We start from the raw sequence: 27297 nt of genomic DNA on the forward strand, positions 1-27297 counted from the left end.
AAATACTAGATTAAATTACCTCATGAAATGTTAACGCAATAGCTGTATGCTTGAAAATGGTGTTAAATACTGAATTTCTACATATCTAGTAGGATTTGATTGCAGTTTAATGTTCAGAAATATTGAACTAAATTATCTTTATTTGACTTTACTGAAGTGCATGTGAAGATACTTAAGTCAGCTATTAATTTATTGGTGGTGGTTTATTTTCTTTGAAATATCTGGAAACTGAATGAAGCTCTTCTGAAAACAAGCATTTGTCTAGCTCTTACAGGGATTTGCATTGTATTATATTTAAAACAAAAATGTCATCTAGGTTTGATTTTAAAATGCAATGCTTTTTTAAAATCTTTCAGCTCCAGAACTTGCCAGTCAAGATGAAAAACTTCTTCTAATGGAATCCAGCTTGAAAGGAACTCAAGAGCAGCTAAGTGAGCAAATAACAGAAACAGTTCGCCCAGAACAGTAGAAAATCACAGACAGAGCTGAACACCCTGAGAGAACGTATTATAGCTTCTGAAGAAGGAATTAGGGATTACAAGTGAGTTACTGCTTTTTTAGTATTTTAGGAAGTTTTAACAGAAGACATTAAAGTCAACAGTAATTCCTTTTGATAAATATTGTATTGTTTATCTCAGGTAAGGTGTGGTATAAGTATGTGCTGCTAATCTGTTGAATAAACTGTTAAATCTAAACTGCTGATTCATGTATGCTGTATAATATCCTTTATTCTTTACCAAAAATTCAAGGTTTTAAAAAGGCCACTATATTAGTATCAGTTCTCTTTTACTACTTTACAAATGTAAAAGGCGTGAGTGTTGAAGAAAAATAATCCATTTTATTTATACAGTGTCCATCTGCCAATGGCATTCTCATCTTCCTCTTTTTTAGAGTCCAAAGGTTACATATGGCTCTTATTGTATTTCTTTTTTGTTAAAGAACCTGCCTTTAAGCAAGACGCTATCAAATCAAGTAAATATAGAGTTTGAACTTCTAGTCACAACAACGAGACACATATGAGGTTGCTAAAATAAGCTAAAGAAAACATATATTTTTGCATACTGTACTATATAAAAGTTTACTATTGGTGATTGTAGTTCTCTATTCTCATGGGTCATATTTAGTATCTGTTAGATGTAATATTCACAGAAAAAATTCAAATGGAAAAGTACTAATCTTTTGGGTTTGAGTTTTTTGCTAAAATAAATTAGTAAAACTTTTAAAGGTATTTTCATATTCACGAGTCAAAATTAATTGATTATTCATCCTTTCAGGATCTAGAATTTTATGAAAATGACTCATTTTAGCTGAATGCTTTTTCTTTTGTTTGTATTATAAATAGTTTCACTCACTGAAGTTTGATTACACTGAGTAATCACTAACTCGAATGAGAGGCATTTCAAGCTGTTATATAATATCATGGAGTACAGTTGAACACTTTGTACAGGTTAGCCTAATATAAATAAATAAATCTGTTCATATAGCTATGAATTGAACTTTTAGAACAAAATTCTTATCTAAGATATGTGGCAAGCAATAGAGATATCTCAAAAAATCCACTTCTCTGATCGCAGTGTTGAGATTAGTGGCAATAAGCACTGTGCTTCTACAATCAAAATATGGTCTGTTTCCTTTATATAATTAAACACAATAATTCTGTAACTTTTGATGTTCAGTATAAGTGATTTTTACATTTTAAATACTCTACCATTTTATAGTTCAAATACTACAAGTTGATTTATCTGTTGGAAATAGAGCACACTCCATGGAAAAACACAATCTACAGGAAATGTCCTCATTCCTTTACATAAAATAGCTCAGTAGTTCTCAACCTGTAGATTGCATCCCTAAGGGTATCACCAATGCTGCTCTGGGATGGGGAATGTCACAAATCTGCTTTCCTTATTCCTCTTAAATCTTTTGCTAAAGTGGGTTTATTCACCCATTTTCAACTGATTACTCTCAGTTGTCCAAACCTCAAACTTTTGTGCCAGTTTCTGTGGCACTTCCTTTCAAGTACCTGGGATTACCTATTTAACAAAGGCATCTGATGCATATCTGAGAGGAGCAGTTGTGAGTGGCTGAATGTGAGGTTGTGATATGAAAAAGGTCGAGGCACCCTGAAATAGGTGGTGTAACAAAACGACTGATAGTAGAATTTTTTGCAAAACTTGTTACCTAAAATGAAGCTTGTTAATGATGGAACAGAAGGCCAATTAAGATTGTTAGAATGCTCACACTTAACTATAACTATATTATACATTGCATACACAAAGCAAAACTGCCTTTTAATTTAAAACCTGGTAAATTAACCTTCAGCTTGCAGTCTGGATTATTATAGTCAGAAATATTGTTCAGTTGTATCTGGAACTTGTGGTTGCGACAGTAAAATGTGTGAAATGAACCTTCAGTTGGAGAGAGATTAAGTTAGATTTATTTGCCCCCACTTTTAACCCTCAAGTTAAATTCTAATTTCTTAGTTGTGACAACATTGCTTTATAAAAATACTATGATTCTTTACAGCAGAATTATGCAGAGGGAGAAGTATTTGTTGTATTTGCCAGCTTATTTTTAAAGAACTATATTCAATAGTTAATAGCTATGCCAAGGTTAGTGTAATAAAGTTTTTTTTTAAAAAGAAACTACAGAAATTCAGACATGTTTAAATATTATTGTCCCTCTTTAAAATACAATTTTGTTACCTATTTAAGATCAATCATGTGGACAGGTCAATAGCTGATTAGATAATGCTATGATCTGTTTCTTGGAAGAGAGAAAGGACAATGGGTCTCTCTCCCCTGGGTTTGCTGGGGCTTGAGGTGTCATAGAGGTAATGCACAGTCTCTGTGTAAGTTACAGCATGTGTTGTAATGTAGCATCCTCTTGCAGCTGACTTTGTGAAAGTCATACAGTCCTGGTATCAGCTTACCTTCCTACTTGCTAAGTGAATGAGGTAAATGCAGTTGGTGTGAATGCAAGAGGGTAGTTTGGTTTGTTGAACATGAAGAAAATGCAAGACAGTATAAAGGGGTGGGTGAAAGCCTCACACCGTAGTGGTCTTGAGGCTAACTTTATGTTGTAGCTGTTGTTGGGAGGAAGAGTCTATTCCTGAATGCTTTTTATTTTCCTGCTGCAAAAACATAAGTTTAAAAAGTTATTTTTCAAGAACGTGATAAAAGATAAAATGATTGGATAGGATAAAAAAAAGTCCAATGTTTTCATTGGTATTTATCAGAATAAGTGAGAAATCATTGTCAAAATATTTCCTGATTTTAGTGGACACGGGGTTTAGGACCCAGAAAATCTCTAATCAGTAGGAAATATGAGAGTTGCAAGAAGTCACAGGATTTGTTTTATTTTTATTTATTCTCGATGAACTAAACATAAAGCTTTAAAAAAAACAAAAACCCACAATGTAAGCCTGTTATATTTGAAAGATTTGTTCAGAATGTCCAGTGGGAACCTGGAAATCGTAATAATTTGTAGTATCGATTGTGTGAAGCTATGCAGTCGGAGCCCCGAGTGAATAGACAGAAATAGACATTTTATTGATTAACTTTTACAGTCATATTTTCAAGACTCTGGTGCAACATAATTTTCACTTCCCAGCTTTTGTGTTGCTGCATCATGAAACTTGGATTCTTCTCTCTTAACATTTACCCGCTTGAGGGAAACAGTGTGGACCTGTCTCTTCCAGGTCTCTGCTCTGTAGAGATGCATAACTTTCTGCACAATGATTTGTTCTAAATTTTCTTTCTACTTTTACTGCAAAGTAAAAAGGTACCATCACATCATGACAATCTTTAGAAATAATATGTTCATAACTATTTTGTAATTGCTTCTAGTAGTTTTTTCCTTTGTTTTTGCATTTTGTTTTATTTTTTTCCCTTAAATTACTTACTGAAAGCTAAGATTTTGGCATCAAAAGAATTGTTAAAAATGATTTTACGCACAATGGTGTTTTGTCCTCTGTTACGTTTTTAAAAGAAAAAGAAGAAACTACAACACTGAAAATCTAAAATGTATTCTCAGAAGGAAATTCTTTGTTTTCAGGGGGTGAAGCTATGGGAGTATCGAAGTCAGTGTCAAAAACCCATAGTGATTTCAGTAGGGCCACGATTTCACCCTAAATATTTAGCAGCTGTTTTAAAAATATTTAACTGTACATAATTCTTAACTAGATAAACCGCAGCAATATTTATTGTGCAGTCCTTAAGGAAACCAATTTCAGAAAAATATTAATATATATTTGCCCTATACAAAATATGTAGTATTTGAAAGTATATTAATACACTGTACGTATATGCACAAGCCTCTTCAACTTGCATATATATATGCAATAACTTTTTGTTGATTTTCAGCAAAAATCCAGATTGTTATTACTTGTTTTATTGTATTTAATGATTATTAATTATCCCCTACATTATATCCTAGCTCACATTGATTTGGGAACTTGTCTTAATATAAAATAAGCCAGAGTCTCAGCTGATATAGTCACTAAAGCGGTCACCTGAAGATTGAGCCCATTGTTTTATCTTAAATTATGTTAATATTAATTTGTTTTATATGTATGTATTTTTCTCACTATTAAATACATTTGTTTGACCCCCACCATTGGTAGCATCTGGGTGCACTGAGGCAATAAAGATCCCGCGTCGTTCCCAATGCTCACTTTATTTACTTTAGTTCGTCTTTAAGTCTAACCTGGAGCAGTATCCATGTTTTCTTTCAAATCCAGAGAAATGCTTAAAAAACTTCCATTACTGTTAACAGCATCAAAGACAGCACAACAGCAAAAGTTTCATGAAGCTCTCAACATCCAGCAGTTAGAACCAGTATCAGCCACGGAACAAGTAAAATATCTGAAACAACAAGTGAGTTTGCTTATGTGTGAAAAAGCAATTATACAGCAAACAGAGTGTCATATCATAATTGTATTTTTGGGCCCCAATCTTGCAAACACTTAGGCATGAAAGTAATTCTGCAGAAGTCAAAGCAACTACTCAGGGAACAAACCTACTAGTGTGCATTTGCAGGATTGAGGCCTAAAACTGCGTTAATTATATAATGTTCACTGCTGGTGAACTGTAGCTATATGTGTATGTTTTGCTGAGCTATAGGGATTAAGTTTGGAATTGTGATTTGAAAATTATTTGTAATAAGTGAAGTTACCTGATGTGATTAGCTTAGTATTAAGGGCCAGTTGAAGACTGGCATCTCAGTTATTTTCGCTATCTCACTAAGAAGAAACTAAGTCTGATCAGTGTTAACTAATTTGTACTTTTGTTAGATTTTAAAGGAGAGGATGGTTATGTTAAACTATAATTGAAGAGTAATATGGCCATGACCCAATTAACTTTCTAATCTTACTAGTAGAACTGTAGAATAGTAAAGCAGGATTTTAGTTTACAGTAGGGCTGTCAATTAATCGCAGTTAACTCAAAACAATTGATTGTGATGCTGCAAAACGTCTGTTAGTCTATAAGGTGCCACAGGATTCTTTGCTGCTTTTACAGATCCAGACTAACACAGCTACCCCTCTGATACTTGACAGAATACAAAGTGTACAGTGCTCACTTTATTATTTTTATTACAAATATTTGCACTGTAAACATGATACACAAAAGAAATACAATACTATTTTTCAATTCACCTCATACCAGTACCGTAGTGCAATCTCTTTATTGTGAAAGTGCAATTTACAAATGTAGATTTTATTTGTTTTGTTTTTGAGTGCAGTTATGTAACAATGTAAAACTTTAGAGCCCACAAGTCCACTCAGTCCTACTTCTTGTTCAGCCAATCTCTAAGAGAAACAAGTTTGTTTACGTTTGCAGGAGATAATGCTGCCCACTTCTTATTTATAATGTCACTTGAAAATACGAACAGATGTTCGCATGGCACTTTTGTAGCCAGCATGGCAAAGTATTTAGGTGCCAGATATGCTAAATATTCATATGCCCCTTCATGCTTTGGCCACCATTCCAGAGGACATGCTTACACATTGATGATGATCGTTAAAAAAAAATACGTTAATTCAATTTGTGACTGAACTCCTTGGGGGAGATTTGTATGTCTCCTGCTCTGTGTTTTACCTGAATTCTACCATATATTTCATGTTATAGCAGTCTTGGATGATGACCCAGCATGTTGTTCATTTTAAGAACACTTTCACTGCAGATTTGACAAAATGCAAAGAAGGTACCAATGTGAGATTTCTAAGGATATGTACAGCACTCAACCCAAAATTTAAGAATCTTAAGTGCCTTCCAAAATCTGATTGGGGCAGGGTGTGGAGCGTGCTTTCAGAAGTCTTAAAAGAGCAACATGCTGATGCAGAAACTACAGAACCGGAACCACCAAAAAAAGAAAACAAACCAATCAACCTTCTGCTGGTGGCATCTGATTCAGATGCTGAAAATGACTGCCCTGCACCTCTAAGGGGAGGGTTGGCTAGCCTGGCTGAGTGAACGGAACAGTGCTTTATGGGGGAAGAGACAAAAACTGCTGGGTTTGAAAACGGGCAGGGCGATGCCTGCAGCCTTCCTTTTTACATGGACCAATAAAAAATAAATATAAAGTGCACACTGTACACTTTGTATTTTGTGTTGTAATTGAAATCAATATATTTGAAAATGTGGAAAATATCCAAAATATTTATATAAATGATATTCTATTATTGTTTAACAGCACAATCAATCACGATTAATTTAATTGCTTGACAGCCCTAGTTTACAGTATTACATAATTCATATGGTCTAAACATTATACAAAGCCATTGAAACAGTACATGTAAAACATGAACTGACACTAGTATAAGAAATAATCCTGCAAACACCACCTCCCAAGTGCAATATAGATTATGGGCTGAAGTTGCGTTGATTTCAGTGGGCCTACACCCAGCAGTGAGCATTTGCAGTAGCAAGCCCAGATTATTTAAGAAAGTAGAATATAAAATTAAGAAAGACAGATTGCCTTATACGAGTGAAATACAAATAGTCTGAATCAGGATTGATTTCAACATAATGTAGTGGAGGAATCCCCATTTATTGATCAACTTTAAAGCCCATGCACAGCACTTAAAAAAAAGATAAAGCAAGCATGGTCAGATAATGAAAGCATTTAAATAGTAAAAACACCAACTGCCATTGTAGACTGCTAAAATAAATCCATAATACAAATTGCTTCAGCAAAAAGTGGATGAGGAGCTGATCTTCCTATTGAACTTTTATACTGTTCAGTGACCACACTGGGAAAAGAACTGGGAGAAATGCCTTAAAGATCAATATTGAGTGAGATGTAGTAGGGATTCATTCTGAACATGAAAGAATTACAAGTATGAGACTAGAGATCTGTTGAAGAGATGTCATCAAGTAAAGATTATTTAGCTCAGTTAAAAATACCACATATATCATATGCACAGTATATATTAGCTGAAATGCTCTTCGGTTTATTTTCTTTGATCTAATATGCTTTAAATGGCTCAAACATTCGGTTCTTGTAAAACTTCAAAACATGGCAAAAGAAGAACTTACAGAAATATCAGGTAAACGGTTTATTGAAATGCAATAATCGATATCCACAAAATAGAACCATCTTTTTTTTTAATTGCCTAAATTTACAGCTGTTAGATTATGGTGTTTTTCTACCTTCAATTTAAATATGTTTTATATTAAATCATGGCAAGATTAAGTTGTGCAGAACAAAATAGCAACAAATTTATAGTGTACAATGGCTGATTCCCAAGTATAAATGGCACTTTTTGTATTCAGACCTTTGCTTAATTTTTCTGAATGGAATCCTCCTTTAGTAACAAGTTCAGTGTTCTACTTAGATGTAAGATTGTGCCTATCAAAAGATAAACTGTGCATTCAGCAAAATATGTCAGGCTGAACTGGGCCCTGAAAGCATAAAGTTTCTTCACTATAGTCTAGTGTAATTCTGCATTCTGCTTTGCTGTAATGAATAGTTATTTACAACTATTATTGCCTCCATATTTGCTGTATGAACTGCTGATTACAGCAATTTTAATGGTAAAATTGTGAAACAATATTCATAGTTGTCAGAGAAAGGTCAGCTTATTTGCATTCATTACGAACCTGGAGGACCATGCAGTGTGTTTTTTCCTTTGGGATGCTTACAGTTATTGATTTGTATACAGCTGTAGGAAAAATTAATAAGAATTATATTTCACTTACTACTGGAGGCTGTATAATAATAATAATAAAGCTACATTAAAAATTACTGAGAACCAGCAAATGAAACCATTGTTTTTTCTTTAGAGTAAGCTCTTTGAAATGGCTGGAGGAAATTTTTTACAGAATTTCTGTTAATACTTCAATTTCTATAAATATTTGTGCAAATATCAAAAATGAGACTTACATTATTTTCATAAAGTATATGTGGTATTTCTCTGAGTATGATTCAGTAAAGTGCTTAGCACTCTGGCTCCAATCCAGTGAAGCACTTAATCATGTGCTTAACTTTAAGCACAAGTAGGTCCATAAGTAAAATTTCCCCTTGTAAAAAGACTGTATGTATATTCGTAACTTCAAGCTTAATTACAAGCATGAGCTTCCAGTTGAAGTAAATGGGTCTGCTTATGTGCTTAAAGTTATGCATGGGCTTAAGTGTTCTCCTGGATCTGATTCAGAGAGTTCAGGATCTTGCAGGCTGAAACCTATTTGAAGTACAAAAATGTTAGTCTTGTGTTTTTGCTAGCTCTGCAAGTCTGAAGAACAATGCCAACAAGAGGACCAGCAAAGGCAAACTGTCAGGCAGAACAGCACTTCATAGAATTGGAAAAGGAGGTGAAGAATTTCAGACTCAAATAGAGAAATGATGCTCAAATGGTATGCATTCTTGTATTTGAGATCCTGTTTGTATTATATTGAGAAATACTGTACATGATTAGTGCATACTTATGTGAACTTTTAACACTTCAAATGGATTAGTGTGTCTTATTTTGATCATATCCATATTGTTCACAGTGATAAGATTACGTCTTGAGTCATTAAAAAATGTTTGGCTTGTTTCCATTAAGTTCAGGCATGTTTTATGTGAAAATAGATAGAATGCAGTTTTCCATACTGTGGATATACGACACATGTTTGTCATTAATCAAATTGTAGTCACCTCTAATTAACAGCAGGGAGCAATTCCAAAATGGGGTAGAGCTAGATGACAAAGAAATAAAGTGTGTGTGTGTGTGTGTGTGTGTGTGTGTGTGTAAAAGATGCAACATATTGAGAGAAAAATTGGTTTATTTTAGCTTTTGTAAGAGAACTGACTTAAAAAAAAAACTACTTTGCGGTTGATTTCTTGATTGTCTCTTATAAAGAACCATGAATAGAACCTCTTAAAAAAACTTGAGCAAATTATCAAAATTTTGCCAGTGCTACAGTGTTGCACTATTATCTATGCAATCTTTTGGGGAATGGGGTCAGGATAAGGAAATTTTTACTCATTTTGTTATATTTTCTTTCTAACATTAAAAAAACATTAAGGTTGCAAATAAAAGTATTCATAAGTCAGGAAATGCCAGAGTTATGGGTGTACAATAAGTACATTAAAGTATTTTGTGAACTGGAAAGGAGGGGGCACAGGGACTAGATCTGACTGTTTTTCTTCCTGTCTCTAATGCTCAAGCTCTTTAAAAATGGAGTAATGCAGATACCATTTCTGTAACTAGTGGAATTCTGTCACAGGATTACTGGTCCTCTTAAGAGGGAACAGGGTACAGTGCACTTGTGACTGATTACCTGCTGCCCAATTCAACTTACGGGAAGGCACCTGAGCCTTATAAAGTGAGGGATAGCAGCAGGGGAAGGGTTGCTACCTATGTACTTCTCTCAGCCCAGGCAGGTAAGGAAAGAAAGAGGTGAGCAGTAGGGGCAAAAAACCAAACTGGCTTCAAGACTAAGCTTGATAAGTTTATGGAGGGAGTGATGTGATGAGATTGCCTACAATGGAATGTGGCCCATTGGCTCCTGCCAGTAGCAAAAATCCCCAACTGCTAGGGACAGGACATTAGATGGGCAGAGCTCTGAGTTACTACAGAGAATTCTTTCCCAGGTGTCTGGCTGGTGCATCTTGCCAAAAAGCCCAGGATCCAACTGATCACCATATTTGGAGATGGGTAGGAATTTTCCCCTGAGAGTCCAGCAAACACAGGCCCAAGAAGGAGGCCTCTGTACCCCCCTGACCTCAAGGGGAGAAACGGAATCAGCAGAGCCTTATAACTGTGACTGGCGGAGAGGTTTGGAGGCAGAAACCTCAGGAGGAGCCACTGTGTCCAGTGGGAGACAGGGACAGAAAAAACTTTACTTTAGCTTTATTTTATGTTAATAAATCTGTGCCCAAGAAGGTGTTTTGTTGGTGGACAGAAGCCTCTATGGATTATTCCTGAGAACCTCTGAAGGGGAAATCGAGGCAGGGACCACAGAACCAAGCTCGGACATCGGAGGTCACTATGAGGCAGGCCCGCTCTACTACAAACTCTCATTCCTGAGACCAGTGGTGAGAAATGTCCTGGTCATGGTTCAGATAATTTCTGTTACAGTGGTGTCATAGTTATGGAGCTAGCCACTCCTCTGTCCCATTTGTGGTCTCTGTGAATGAACCCCCTTATGTGTTAGGCCTTGTGCCTTTATCTATTGCAGGGTGGAATTTTGCAGTTCTCCCACCCATAAACCAGGACTTGGGCTACAGTACCCAGTATTTCCACTGTTCTTACCTTGCAAGACTGACTGAATTAACGTATCTGTGTTTCTTCCCTTCAGGACCTGGGACTAATGGCATACTGTGATCACACAGCCATCTTAAAAGTATTGTTTACTTATCAGTAGGAACAAAGTGTTACAGAAAAAAGGATTTTAAAACAAAACAAAACACATGGCTATCTCACCTAGATTCCGTCCATTCTTTGATGGTGACCTAGAGAGTTCTAGCTTCTCCAAACATCTCATTTGGGTGCCTGTGTTTTCCTGTGGTTACTCCTGAATAACTCTTTCTCTTGAAAAAGTGCCCTTTAAATCCTGCTACACTTTATTCTTTGGTCTTCGTGAGCCTTTTCTGTTCCTGGTCAAAAATAGTTTAATATGATGGCTTGAGACAGAGGCAAAATTGTCAAAGCTAATAGTTCTTCAAGTATTTGTCCACACGGATTCCACTGTTGGTGTGTGCATCTTGTGCATGTGAGCTTGGAATCTTTTGATGAGTGGCGTGTGTTGGGGCTGTGCTTGCACCCCAGCCAGGGTACAAAGGGAAGAGCAGCCCTAACTGCCACTCAGATCCCTCCTTACACCTGCGGCAGCGAGATGGAGTACACAGTGTCCAACTTCCCCACTGCTTTCTTAGTGTGGCAACCTTGAGACTGAGGTTTGTCTAATGCAGGGGTAGGCAACCTATGGCACGGGTGCCGAAGGCGGCACGCGAGCTGATTTTCAGTGGCACTCACAGTGCCTGGGTCCTGGCCACTGGTCTGGGGGGCTCTGCATTTTAATTTAATTTTAAATGAAGCTTCTTAAACATTTTAAAAACCTTATTTACTTTACATACAACAATAGTTTAGTTATATATTATAGACTTACAGAAATAGACCTTCTAAAAACATTAAAATGTATGACTGGCATGCAAAACCTTAAATCAAAGTGAATATGTAAAAAATGGAACAGTGTGATTACTCAAAATCTGATTCTCTTTTATACTGGTCAACTTATTACACTATGGCAGCAGGGTGGCAGGATGTCTCTGACAGCACATAGGTGGGGAGGTAGAGCAGACTCTAGAGAAGAAAGATTTCATTTTCTTATTTCTTCTTATTCAGACATGCCAAGAAAAAATCAATAAACAATACACATACCCCAAACCAATAATAAAGTGTACGATGCAGAACATGTGATCTACAAATATATAATATTCAAACAACTGGGGGACAAGTCTTTTCTCTTCTTCCTTCTCTTCTTCTTCTTCTTTTAATTTTACGCAGAGTTGCTCTGACAGCCACATCTTTCTTCCTCCTAGGAATGAGAAAAGTCCATTTTTAGGTGCCCCAGACTCCCCATCCCTTTTTCCGTATCATTAAATTTTTTTTCTAAATGAGAGAGAGGCAACCTTTCCCCTTCTCCTTTTTATCATCAGAAAAAACGTAATCCTTCCCATTCTGAAAATTAGCCTACTCTGAGCCACAAGCCCTAAATTGCATTTTCAGTGTGAACTTATGTTAAGACTCGTTCTCTGTTTTCTCCCTCTAAAACTGGAAATGTTCCAACACTCTAATACTGGGGCAGGAGCTTCTGACTGACCTTTGACTTGCAGCTCCAGTTTTTGGCCCTAGAAAACAGCTGGTGAGGAAATCACTACGCTTTCATTAACAAGTCAGAGCAAGAATAACTGATCTTCCACTTGCTGGACACACATACAAAGGATATCTTTATGCAGGAGGATGACTTCTAAAAATGCAATTTTATAGTTGTATTTTACATTGCTATGTTTAAAAAAAAATGAGGGAAATAAAAATAAATAGTACTGTCTACATTTGTTGAGAAGAAGGAACTATACACAAGAATCTGCCCTGATATTTGATTGGAGAATGTATAATTTTCTGCAGTGTTAATAACTTTTAACAGCTGGCTACGTGCAAATTATTTGTAACTACCTAAATGATTTAATTTAAAAAAGGAGGAAGAGAACTGAAATGATGGAACCATGGGGCAGCTACATATTAGTTGTTGAAATGACCATTTACTTCTATATCACCATCCCCATTCCTTTTTGTTGTATGGATGGGAACGGTCTGAAGTATTTGATATCTCTACACGTGTTCATATGAGTTTGGATTGGGATCTACAGTCAGAAATTGGATATTCAGTTTTGGATGATACTTGCAGAATTGACATCAAATGACAGAACTATAAAAAGGAGTGGGGGGGAAATCACAGCTCTTAAAACAGTGCATACCTAATAATACCTTGCTCTGATACAGCAGTTTTCATCTGTAGATCTCAAAGTTCTTTTCAAAGGAAGTAATCATCATTATCCCCATTTGTACAGATGGGAGAACTGAGGTACAGGGATATCAAGTGTCATCCAACAAAGCTGGGAAATGCTTATGTATTTGAATAAGCTTTGTGTTAAATTCTTCCTCTGATTATGGAAGCAGGAATATACTAAGACAAAATATTTCTCTCTATTGTATATACTTAATATCTTCAGCAGTGCCCATAAATCATGCTATGCCCACCTTAGATTATATCAGTTGGGAAGAAGAATTTAATAAGAAAAAAATAATTGAGAGTTGTTTATAGATACTTTACTAGGTGCCCAAAAAGCCACAATCCTAAAATCAAGGAAAAAGGCCATAATGGTTTAAAAAAAACACCTGATTTAGAGGGGAAATAAAGGCAGCTGTTAAAAAAATATGAATTAAATGGAAGAAAGGGGAGGTTGGTAGTAATGAATGTAACTCAGAAGCTAGGAATTGTAGAAAATTGAAAAGGGAAGCAAAGGGACACACACAAAATCTGTGGACAGTAAAATTAAGGACAAGAGGGAGTTTTTAAAGTATATTAGAAACAAAAATAGTCCTGACAATGGTATTGGTCTACTACTAGATGGAAATGGTAGAATTATCAATAAAATGCAGATAAGTCATAAGTGTTCAGTAAATATTTCTGTTGTGTATTTGGGGAAAAACAGATGATGATTTCATGTCTTATATACTTTTCAACAGTAACTAAGGAGGATGTTAAACAGTAGCTATCACAGTTAGATATTTTTAAATCAGCAGGTCTGGATAACTTGCATCTAAGAATTTAAAAAGAGCTAGCTGAGGTGGTCACTGGACAATCATTATTGCTTTTCAGTAAGTCTTGGAACACTGGGGAAGTTCCAGAAGACTGGAATAAAGCTAATGTTGTGCCAATATTAAGAAGGGTAAATGGGATGATGCATGTAATGACAGGCCTGTCAGTTTGACATAGATGCTGGGAAAGATAATGGCATGGCTGATATGGGACTCGATTAATAAATAATTAAAGGAGGGTAATATAAAAGGGTTTATGGAAAATAGATTCCATCAAATTAACTCGATATTTTTTATGAGGTTTGGTTTGGTTGATAAAGGTAATAGTGTTGATGTTATATACTTGGATATCTGTAAGGCATTTCACTTGGTATCACGACACTTTGATTAAAAAAAACTAGAATGATATAAAATCAACAAAATCTGACTAAACAGGGAATCATCACTGAACAGGTGTGTTTCTTGTGGGGTGCTGTAGAGATCAGTTCTTGGCCCTACACTATTTAACATTTTTGTTAATGACCTGGAAGAAAACATAAAATCACTGATAATTTTTCTGTCATCTGCAAACTTTTGGTGGAGTGGAAAAAAGAACAAAAAGGACAGGTCACCCCTGAGGAGTGATCTGAATTGCTTTTGTAAACTGGGCTCAAGCAAACAATATGCATTATAGTATGGCCAAATGGAAATGTGTACATCTAGGAACAAAGAATGAAGCCCACACTTACATGATGGGGGACTCTTTTCTGGGGAGCCATGACTCCAAAAAGATTTGTGGGTGGTAGTGGATAATCAGCTGAACATGAGTTCCAAGTGTGATACTGTGACCAAAAGGGCTAATGCAATCTTTGGATGTATAAACAGGGGTCTTCTGAGTGGGAGTTGGTTGAGAGGTTATTTTATTTTACCTCTGTATCTGGCACCGATACCACTGCTGCTAGAATTCTGTGTCCAGTTCTGGTGTACACAATTAAAGAAGGATGTTGATAAATTAGTAAGGGTTCAGAGTAGAGCCCTGAGAATTATTAAAGGATTAGAAAACATGTCTTATAAGGATAGACTCAAAAAGATCAATATATTTAGCTTAACAAAGAGAAGGTTAAGGGTGACTTGATTACAATTTGTAAGTTCCTACATGGGGAACAAATATTTGATGATAGGCTCTTCTATCTAGGAGAGAAAGGTATAAGATGATCCAATTGTCTGGAAGTTGAAACTGGGCAAATTCAGACTGGAAATAAGGTGTCCATTTTTATCAGTAGGATGATTAACCACAGGAACAAATTACCAAGGTCAGTGATGGAGAATCCAGCACAAACAATTTTTAAATCAAGACTGGGTGTTTTTGTAAAAGATCTGCTCTAGGGATTATTTTGGGGAACTTCTATGGCCTATATTATGCAGAAGGTCAGAGTAGATTATCACAATGGTTCCTTCTGGCCTTGGAATCTATGAATCTATATTGAAGTTGAAAATATTTTTTTAATTTTACTTTTAACTTGATACAAATGCTCCTTATGTAAAAAATGGAACAGTGCGATTACTCAAAATCTTCATCTCTGTGATTAACAAGGGGACATGGCGAATTAAAATCAAGGAAGACAATAAGGTATTTGTTTAAGTTGGATACGTTTAGGAGAAGGAATGAAGATTTGGCAGGAATGAAAGCTTCTCCAGCTAAATTATCACACATAATCTTAACTGTTTTATTTTTTAAGTTTAAAGACCATGAAAATCGCATAGCCAAACTGGAAGCAGACATTGGCCAGACACATGACAAATATCCCTGTGCATGGGAGGAGCTGTTGGAAGAGCAGTCTCAGCTCAAAATTTTCCAACTGAACTTGGCTGAAGCATAAAAACAGATAAAACACCACACTGCTCAGGTAATAGCTACAGGTATAATAAATGAACTATGATTTTAGTGTTTTGGCATTGCATAGTAGCTGTTCTTAGAGGATATTCCACTGGATAAAGAGATATGGTTTAAATAACATTAACTGTAAAATCCACATGAAATTCAGAATTCACCTTTAACACAAACATCAGAAATATTGCAGAAAATAAACATATTCAATAAAAAGGAGTATTCTTTTTTTAATATCATCTGAATTAATGGTATTGGGTTTTTTAAAAAAATCTACCTTCTCATTATGATTATACAAAGACTTCTTTTCTAAAAAAGAATCAATTATGATGATTTATTTTATCATTCAAGAATGTGCTTCACAAGCATATAAAAGAGAGGTTCTTGCCCTGAACAGCTTAACATGTAAATAAAAATAAGTGATGTGTACAAAAGGAGAAATTAATAGCAAAGGAGGACAAAAAATGCAATAACAGTACAGGAGTTTGCTTTGGTGGTTTTGCACGTGTCTTGGTGGAGGGTTTGTTTTTAATATTTTGTTCTCTGGATTATAGTTAAGGAGTTTTTGTGCTTTTGTTTGGTGAGGTAGAAATAGTCAGGGGGAAGAAGGCATAAAAAAATTGGGGGAAGGGATGAGTATGCTGGTGAGTGAGGGGACAGAAGTGAATAGAAAGAGGGGGGGAAAAAGCAGATGTGAGGGAGGAAGGGAATGTTTAAAAGGATAAGAGATGGAATGAGACGCATGGTGGCTTGGGAGGGTGAGGTCTGTCAGAAAATGGAGTTTGGGAATCTGAGACATGTGACAAGGGAACTCACTTCTCTCAAATAAAAAACATAAATATAAAGTCCAGAGTTCTGGTGACATCTGGACATTGCTGCCCGTGGTGCCATAGCTGGTGGGTGCTACAGAAGCTGGAGCTATAAGGCTACTGCAGATCTTTTCCTGACAAGTGTGAGGTTCTGGACTCTAGGATCCCCAGAAGGCTTTTGGCTGATGGAGTGAGGGTAGAGCAGGGACCAATCATTGCAGGCTTTGACTCACTGTCGGTTTTGCTGGGGAGTGGAGATCCAGGGACTGAGGCTTTAAGATACTCCCTGAAAGTTCTGCTGCTGTTTCCGCATGGCAGGAGTCTGCTGGGACCTCGTGCTGATCTCTCACTCCGCTCCCTGCTATGCTGCTGCCAGAATGGGACCAATAATGACAGATATCTGCTGTATTCTTTGACTAGCACAATGTGTAGATTTCTATGCATTAATGTGTCTTATTTACAGTACTCTTTCAATCACAAGATGTTACTGCAGATTGATTAGAGATACCAAGGGTTCTGGGCATATTTATACAGCCTGTGTTGAAGCATGTGCTGGTGCAGCTTCACTGCTTAGGGATCCAGGCTAGCTAGATTAAATCCAGCTCAGGTATTTCAGTCATGACCCTTGAATGCAATATAGACATACCTTTTTGTTCATTAAACTCAAATTTTATTCTGTTCTCCAGTGAATCTCACTTCTGGGCCAAGTAACCCTAGAAACTGCAGGTATATACATTCAAAAAGTATTTGAACACTCAAATGAAACCTCAGCTATAAGTCAAGGAGAAGATATGCTTTTCACTGTAGTCTGCAAGTGGCAAAGGAACTTGTATCTTCATTTTTATTTAAGATTCATTATATACTGCTGCTCTAAAAATATAAATTAATACATGCCACCAAAACCTTTGAGTAAATACTATTTAACTTTAATTTCCTAATAAATATGTATGTTTTATTATTTATGATGTATTTTTGTATAACTTTTATTACCACAAAAGTTATACAAAAAATACATCAGTAAATGCTTCCTATCATAATATTTGGCCTGTTTAGAATTTTTTTTTTAATTTGGGGGTTATTTTGTGTGTGTGTGTGTGGGGGGGGGATTGTGGAATTTATCTAAACATAAATATTCAGTGAAAGCCATACTCCTGGATTATATGCAGTTGCACATGATAGTACTAAAACTATGAATGTACCACAGCATACCTACATTTATAAATATTGGATCCCCTTTTGTCTGAGACAAATCATGTTTCTTTTGCTGTTGTATGCAGCCAGTCCCATTAAACTTTTAGTCTAACCAACTTTGATCTTTCAGAAACAAAGCATCTTGGAGATATAGATGGAAGAGTTTGTCATTTCTAAAGAGGTCTTATATGTCATCTTTCCTTCTTGCAAGGACTTGAAAAAGGACTCTACAGTTTGAATATGAGAACCTTTTGGTCCATTTGAATCCATTCAAATGGAACATTTAACTGCCAGGCATAAATATTGCTTAGTTGCAGAAGATAATAATAATTTATAGATTTTTAAGCCCAAAAGGAACCATTGTGATAACCTAGTCTGACCTTCTGCATAACACAGGCCCTAAGATATCTTTGAATTAATGCTTGCTTCAAGTCCAATAGCTGTGTTTAATCTAGTGCATATCTTTTAGAAAAACATCCAGTTTTGATTGCAAAATTTCTAGAGATGGAAAATCCACCACAGCCCTTGGTAAGACATCCCAATGGTTAGTTACAAAGGTATAAACAAGATGGTTGAAAGTTGACTATTCACTATTAAAAATGTACACCTTATTTCTGGCCTGGCTTCAACTTTCAACCATCTTGTTTATACCTTTGTCTGCTACATTGAAGAACCCTCTATTATCAATGTGTGGGCCCCATATCAGTACTTCAAATTAACTTCTTAAGTTTCTCTTTGATTATCTAACTAGACTGAGCTCCTTGAGACTCTCACCATAAGGCATGTTTTTCAATCCTTTAACCATCCCTGAGGTTCTTCTCTGAATCCTCTCCAGTTTTTCAACATCTTTCTAGAAGTATAAAATACAGTGTGAAAGTGTACTGAATATTACAGAGGTAATATAACCTCTCTTCTCTGACTCCATATTCCTGTTTATACATCCAAGGATGGCATTAGACCTTATAGCCACAATGTAGCACTTGGAGCTCATGTTCAGCTGATTATCAACTATGTCACCTAAATCTTTTTCAGAGTCATTGCTCTGAGGCTAGAGTCCCCCATCCTGTAAATACTTCACAAAGGAGGCAGACCCCAGATCCCCAGGGACAGATGCCTTATTTCACAGTTGGTTGTAGGACTTACTTTATGCTTTTCCACCCTTACCATTACTGGAGAATTTGATCCAGAAAATAAGATAAAAACTAATGACAGTAATAGTGATAACTTCCCATTGGCCAAGGAGACCTTGGTTCTCAGACCTTATAGAGCTGAAACTGGAACCCCCACTTCAGCTTCTGTGAACACCAGACATCCTCTCAGAGGTCCTCTTCTTCATCTGGACCCAAAATGGCTCCAACTCCTAGCCTGACTATTGAGAGGGAAGTGCTGGAAAGTCTCTATCTGTCCTTAAGAGTCATCCAGACACAGCTTTGGTCTAGGAAGATATTGATACTAAAAACATACCACACACACACACACACACACACACACACACACACACACACACACACACACACACACCCCCAAATGGTGCCAAGGGCAAAATGCAGAGATCCTGGAATTCCAACCATTCTGGATTTTCTCCAAGAAAGCATAGACAGAGGTTCCTTTTTGCAGGATCCTCAGACTCCCTGGGAGACAATCCACAACGAGCCTGATTCCTTTGAGCAGAGCGTGCAGAGCCAAAATGCTGATCTGTCTCCATGAAGATGCAGAGAGGAGAGTAGCCCAGACATCCAGAACCATGGGAGATACTGCTAGCAGAAAGGAAATTATCAATAAGGAATTTTCCATTTCCACTATTTAGAATCTATATCTTCAAATATTTTATATGTCTACATTTCCCTTAAGAACTTTAGCATCTTAGCATTTCTCTAGAACTTTTTTCTTCCAGAATAGTTGAGGGGAATCTGTGGAAAGAAACATTCAATTTCCTTATGTGTAAATGAAAGTTTCTAAAAGTACTGTTGCATAGTTGTATGTTCATACCTCCACTATTTCTCTTGTCATGTTGATGTAAGCAGAGTCAGAATGAGCTCTACCCTGACATCTGGTGGTGAATTGTGGCGAGGTGTGGAAAAGAACTTCAGGGGCTGATCTTGTTTGCATAGGCACACCCACCCCACCTAGCATGAGCCCACAGCAGCCCAATTGGTCACTTAGGCTGCTGTGGGATCCCCAGTTTCCCTGTTGTTGGGGCAGGAAGAATAAAGTGGTGTTACCCTGATAATGTGAATCAAGGACAATGAAACTTTTTTATGACAGAGAGACTCACCATCAACTAAGTAGCACTTGCTAGACAAGGGACATGGGTTCCAAAACCCAGTGAATTGAGAGAGGGTGAGGACAAGTATTTGTACCTGATGGTATGGCTCTCCTTTGAGGGCCTGAAATATCACTTGCATCTCCTTCTCTCTCTACTGAGGAATATCAGAGCTAATTTTAATTCCCTTAGGAGTCTAGTTACAGGCTGCTGAGCTGAATTCACTTTTTGGGCCAATGGTGCACCAGCACTGAGGCTCCCCTGCTACAAGCTGAGTGCTGTGGGGAGGGGGGCATGAAGATATGTTGCTGAGCAGCTGGTGGAGCAGAGCAGTTTGCAAGATGACTGGAGCAGCTAGCCTGGGGGGTGGAATGTAATTGTCCCAGGTCACTGGGTGGGGGCTTGAGCCGGTTTTGCATTGTGTTATTAAAATGGAACCCCCTAGATGCTGAACCCGGCCCTTGTTGCTGCCAACTCAGATGGGCAAAAGGGTACATTTGAGTACCCTTTTTGCTTAACCTCTAGTTTAGAACTTAAGTCCATGTTAACTGGAACATGGAGAATCTGATGCATTTTGTAAATTCATGCATCTTGATTTTTGACTAGCGGTTCAAATGGAGTTTCCAGAAAAATCTACAAGTTAAGAGAACGCTCCTTACTTATACAACAGTAATCACAAAACCTAAGCATGTTGATTTATAAAGAATATTATCCTGCAAAAACTGTACTTAGATATTTAATTTGCCTAGTTGTGAGAGATGATGCAAGGATGTTAGAAGCCCCTTTGACAAAATTGTGTTTAGGCCCTCACAAAACTCAGGTGTGCACCATTCTGACCTTCTTCCCTTGTTCTAGGCCTGGAGATCTGGCCAGCATATGGGTGTAACTTATACATATCTTTGCAAACACCTAGATCAAAGGTGAAATCTAGTGACCATACAGCTGAGGAAGTGGTTTCAGAAACTATCCATATGAATTGTCTAATTGTTATACATAATTTTCATATTCCTAGAAACTTCTTGGATAAAAATAGATGGTGGTCAGTTTTTTCTTTGGAAAAAAGTCTCCTACTTATAAAAACATAATGTAAATTGTTCTGCTGCTTCATTTTCTGACTTTGAAGAAATTCTCCAATACAATTTAAAACAACTGTTACAAAAATCTTCATAATTTTTGTGATGGCTGTTGGTTTTTGGGGGAAAGAGGAAGTATTTTATACCTTTTGACACATAAGAGAACACTGGAGTTGCATTGAATCTGTACTGTTTGGTGATGAAGAGAGACATTGAAGCTAGCTTAGTTTCCTCTAAATCTATTTAACAGAAAAGTCTGGAAAAATCTTGAAATATGGATAGCAAAATATTTATATGCACAACATTAAAGTACCTGAGCTATAAATGAAAACCCAACCTTTTATTCATCAGTTCACATTTACTGCCAAAGGCAAGTTAGAATTTCTCAAATACATGTTTTTTATTAAAAACAGGAAAGAGGGTACCATAGCTTATTAATATGTAAACACAGTTTTGTATGCAGAAGAAATTGTACATTTAAGGCATCAGATCAGAAATTACAAAGTATGATCTCATGTGCATTTTATTTTTTGGACTTATATTTTTGCTTTTGCTCATTAGGCAATAGGTAAATGGCCTTCCTACAAGAAGAGCTGATAATGGCTACTGAGATTTGCTGCAAGCATTGGTTTAATTTTTCTTCTTTTGTTCAAAGGTTGAGTTTTATGATGAAACGTTAGCAAAGTTGCAGAAAGAGTTGGAGCAATCAAAAGAACAGCTCATACAATGTACTAAAAATCTGTATTCTACAGAACACAATATTCAGGTTTTAAACATGGAAATAAGTTTATAGGAAGGAAATCAGAATCCATTGACAAGGTAATATTTCTCTTATCAAACTGTATTTTTCATCATGCAATATCTTATGTCTTTAAAGTAGTAAATGTGGTATATTGTCAATATAAAATGTTTAAATTACAGCTAATTCTAGGCATCAGGAATAAAATATACATTTTGGTATAAAGAACAGTTAGTAAAAAATATTATTTTTTTGTCGGAGAATATCTATGAAGCAATTCACATTATTGGGTTACAGATCCTCACATTTGTGACTTCAGAAGCTGATTAAATATTTGATCAAATTAAAAACCTCTAATGATGTTTTTCTTTTGTTGGTGTCCCCACTTTGATGGATTTGCAGATAGGTGCCTGGCAGATCCAGGGTCCCAAATGTCATCTTTCCCTTTTCCTCTCTATTCTCTCTCTCTCGACCTCTTCTTTCTCTGATCATTTTTCTTCCTTATTTTTAATATCTTGGGGGCTGGGGTGGGTTGGTTATTTTTTACTTTCTACTTTGTTTTGGGTTTAGATTTTATGTTTTTCTCCTTCTTCAGTGAATCCTACCCCTCAACAAGGCTACATGCTGTTCTGTGTGTCAGAGTGTGTGCCCAGGGCTGAGTTACAGGATGGGGGAGTTGGGAAGCTTGGGTGATTAGTTTGCTTCTTGAGCCTTCAATCTGGTACGTGTTAATTGCTCTCATGGCCAGCTGCATTAAGCAACAACATGAGAGTGGGGATGGATATTGGTTTGGCTTTCACTGAACCACTTGTTCCTTTACCTACAGCTACAGGAATATATCTGTAGTTTGGGGTGGGCAGATGTGAGGTCTTGCTGTTTTTTCCCCTTTCTCCCCCACCCTATCTCTCGTTACTCTATGGAATAGCTGACCATCCAAAGGAAAAGACCATCCCACTGGCTGGGAAACACTGTCCTAATAAGACAATTTTAGCATACACCTCTACCCCAATATAACGCTGTCCTCAGGAGCCAAAAATATTTACCGCGTTATAAGTGAATCCGCGTTATATAGAACTTGCTTTGATCCGCTTGAGTGCACAGCCCTGCCTCCCCCTCCCCCGGAGCACTGCTTTACAGCATTATATCCGAATTGGTGTTATATCGGGTTGCGTTATATCAGGGCAGAGGTGTATTTCTTAAGATGTGTATATAGCTCACTGTCATCTCTTAACTAGTTTAATTATTTAGGGTGAGTTCTTGTTCCTCCTCTTTCCCCACTCTCCTGTGCCTTTCATCAGCCTCCTTCTCCCTGCCATGTTTGTGCTCTGCTTACCCTACCCACAGTTGTCTTCTGTTTGATTTGTCTTCTTGCCAGGGTGATTAAAATACTTTTCTGTACTGGCTCACTCACATCACTGGCAGTGATGTGGATGTGCACTGTACAAGCTTCTAGTCCATGTAAGACTGTGGACTCTGGGCTGTTGGTCTGCCTCCAGAGGCAAAGAATAGAGTGGCTGTCTGACCGTGGGCCTATGTCTGTGAAAGCTGAACACTGCAAGAAAAAGAAAACTGTGTTGGACCACCTGTAGCATCTTTGTAGGTTAGACATCAGTGAAGAGTGGAGAGAGAGAAGGCAGGAGTAGAAAGAGGCAAGGGGAGAGAAGGCCTACTGTTTCTTCCACTGTAAACAAAGCTCTCTGAATCCTCTCACTAAGGTGGCCTGCCTGGCTCTCTTTTCAAAACAACTCAAGCACAATGTCTTGCTTTGCACAGAGAAGATTAGACTTGTGCCCTCTTTACTGCTTAGCCACAGTCTTCTGTGTAAGTACAAGTCAACCAGTCACCGACTCTTTTGTCTGAGGGCAGATCAGGGCTATGGTATCAGAATGTGGACCACATGACACCAAAAATTTAGTGTAAGCCCCATTGCCACTATGTTTCTGCATAGCCTTTAAACACTTAATTCCATTTATCTTAGATGGATGAAAAGAGTTTGCAAATTTTGTTGGCTGTTCAGCCTCAGAGAAATACTGATAATTATTTTAATAATACTATAGCATTCTTGTTTGTGAAAATTGTGTCTCTTATGTAAATTATAATACACATTTTATAATGTGTATGTTTATGCTTTCTCTCTTGGAAGGTAAAAGGAAGATACAATTCTGTTTAAAGATACAGTTTCTTTTTCTGAACATTCAAAGAAAATAGAAGGAAGCCATCAGTAGAATGATCTAAGCCAGGATACCCTGTTCCTTATTTACAGAACCCCAGATCTTTTTTATTTTTCCTCTGGTGTTGAGTAGTCGTCATCCTGGGATAAAAGTTTTGAAATAAAACTATTTTTTTAAAAAAATCCCTCTTCAAATACAGTTTTGGGTATTTAAAAGGATCTTCTCCCATACAATTTTTATCTTCCTCTCATTATTATCATTATTCATTATGAATTTGCCACTATTCATTCTGTACTCTGCCCTGATACCTGTTTTAGGTCCTGATATGTTGCTACATATTTGTAAGTTGAATAATTTAAATAGTATCAGAGAGGTAGCCGTGTTAGTCTGGTTCTGTAAAAGCAGCAAAGAATCCTGTGGCACCTTATAGACTAACAGACGTTTTGCAGCATGAGCTTTCGTGGGTGAATGCCCACTTCGTCGGATGCAAGAGTGGAAATTTCCAGGGGCAGGTAAATATAAGCAAGCAAGAAGCAAGCTAGAGATAACGAGGTTAGATCAATCAGGGAGGATGAGGCCCTGTTCTAGCAGTTGAGGTGTGAAAACCAAGGGAGGAGAAACTGGTTCTGTAGTTGGCAAGCCATTCACAGTCTTTGTTTAATCCTAAACTGATGGTGTCAAATTTGCAAATGAACTGAAGCTCAGCAGTTTCTCTTAGAAGTCTGGTCCTAAAGGTCCTCTAGCAAAAAAACTTTATTGATTCAATTTTTAAAGGGGCAGACATTCTTTATATCAGTTACTTTTCATTTCAATTGAATTTGTGTTGACCTCTCTGTGAAAAGTGTGCTTAAATCACACAATGCACTTCCAATTATATAGCCATATGTGAATAAGATCACAAATTAACATGCAAGTATCATCGATAGGTCAGCATCCTGTACCCAACTGGAAAAAAACAAAAAACAGAATCCCTCCTCCTATGCAATTAAAACATTAAATGGAAGAGTCATAAATGGGGTATCCTTAAATGAGTGGTAGCTATCTAAAAAATTTTATAAGTCCAAGAGCACTCAAGTACTCAGAACATCTCCCTAAATACCAGTAAAACTCAACCTGTGTTTGTATGTCTGTATAAATGTGTGTCTGCATTCCATATACTGTATACAAACAATTAGTATTGTATTTACTTTTGGATGAATATAAATGAAATTCTGGAAAAACATTATCCCATATGAAACATCTGTCAAATATTCATTGTGAACAAATACTACTTATTGTCAGAATCATGGAGGTACTTGATCTGATGTAAGCATGATTGGTCTTGTTACCTCTTCCAATTTGGATAGCACTTTTCCTGCATTACTTGGCAATGTTTGTTCGCCACATCTAGCCTTTTGAACATGGATTTCTGCAGGACTGATAGCGCTCATTTGTCATAGACTATTTTTGCACTGATAAGTAAATCTTGAGTGCCCTTTTCTGGATTGCCATTTATTTTGCGCAATCAACACTTTATATAACCTATTATTCTTGTAGGATATCTATCGTTGTGGTATCTAAGCACTATACAACAATTAGAGTTAGCACTTATCGTGTCCTAAATGGCAATATTTTCACCGTCCTTTGTTCCTAGTGTACATGTTTACATATTTATTTATTTTGTTTTCTCTCCTTTCTTTGGCTCTCCAATCTCCCCACTTTTTTTTTTTTAGAATTAGGATGTTCCATTACAGAGGGAAGACATAGTAAAGAGCTTACAGTCAGTTTAACTTCACTATGCAGAAAGATCATGGAGCTTATAATTAAGCAATGCATTAGCAGATACCTAGAAGATAATAAGGTGATAAGTAACAGTCAACATGGATTTATCAAGAACAAATCCTGTCAAACCAACCTAATAGCTTTCTTTGACAGGGTTACAAGCCTTGTGAATAGGGGAAGCAGTAGATATGGTATATATTGATTTTAGTAAGACTTTTGATACTGTCTTGCATGACCTTCTCATAAACAAATTAGGGAAAAACAACCTACATGGAGCTGCTATAAGGTGAGTGCATAACTGGTTGGAAAACTGGTCCCAGAAAGTAGTTAAGAGTGGTTCACAGTCAAGCTGGAAGGCCATATTGAGTGGGGTCTTACAGGGCTCAGTTCTGGGTTCGAGCTGTTCAATATAATCATCAATGATTTAGTTAATGGCAAATAGAGTTGCCATTAACTTTTAAAGTTTGCAGATGATACCAAGCTGGGAGGAGTTGCAAGTGCTTTGGAGAATAGGATTATAATTCAGAATGATCTAGACAAATTGGAGAAATGGTCTGAAGTAAAAAGGATGAAATAAGGACAAATGCAAAGCTTTCCACTTAGGTAGGAACAATCAGATGCACACATACAAAATAGGAAATGACTACCTAGGAAGGAGAACTGCAGAAAAGGATATGTGCGTCATAGTGGATCACAAGCTAAATTTGAGTCAATAGTGTAACACTGTTGCAAAAAAAAGCAAATATTCTGGGATGTATTAGCAGGAGCATTGTAAACAAGACACAAGAAATAATTCTTCCAGTTCACTCCATGCTGATTAGGCCTCAATTGCAGTATTGTGTCCAGTTCTGGGTGCTATATTTCAAGAAAGATATGGGAAAATGTGAGAAGGGCCAGCGAAGAGCAACAAAAATAAAAGTCTAGAAAACATGACCTATGATTGGAAATTGAAAAAAAATTGGTTTGTTTAGTCTGGAGAACTGGTTTGTTTAGTCTCCATGATAACAGTTTTCAAGTATATAAAAGGTTGTTACAAAGAAGAGGGGGGGAAATTGTTCTTTTTAACCTCTGAGGATAGGACAAGAAGCAATGGGCTTAAATTGCAGCAAGGGATTAGACATTAGGAAAAACTGTCAGTGTGGTTAGCCATTGGAATAAATTTCCTAGGGAGGTTGTGGAATCTCCATCATGGGAGATTTTTAAGAACAGATTAGACAAACACCTGTCAGGGATGGTCTAGATCAGCGGTTCTCATCAAACTTTAGCAACGCAAGGACCTCCATTTTGATTTACATTTTTTGTGGCTCCCCAATGCCTCCACTCAGCCCCAGGCTCCACCCCCTCTACCCCTTCCCCCAAGGCCCCACCCACCTCTTTCCACTCCCACTGCATCCCTACCCCTTCTCTTCCCTGCCTCTTTCTGCCCCCTCCGCCAAGCGCACCCTGCCTGCTCCTCTCCCTCCTTCCCACCACACCAATGAACAGTTGTTCCCCAGCGTGCAGGAGATACTGGGAGGGTTGGGGAGGAGTTGATCAGTGCGCCCCATCCTCACTCCTCCTCCCTCCCAGGGCATCCGGCATGCCACTGAACAGCTGTTCAACGGCATGCAGGAGGCACT

This window comes from Mauremys reevesii, linkage group 2 (genome assembly GCF_016161935.1).
Source record: "Mauremys reevesii isolate NIE-2019 linkage group 2, ASM1616193v1, whole genome shotgun sequence".
In the NCBI taxonomy this organism is placed as follows: Eukaryota; Metazoa; Chordata; order Testudines; family Geoemydidae; genus Mauremys; species Mauremys reevesii.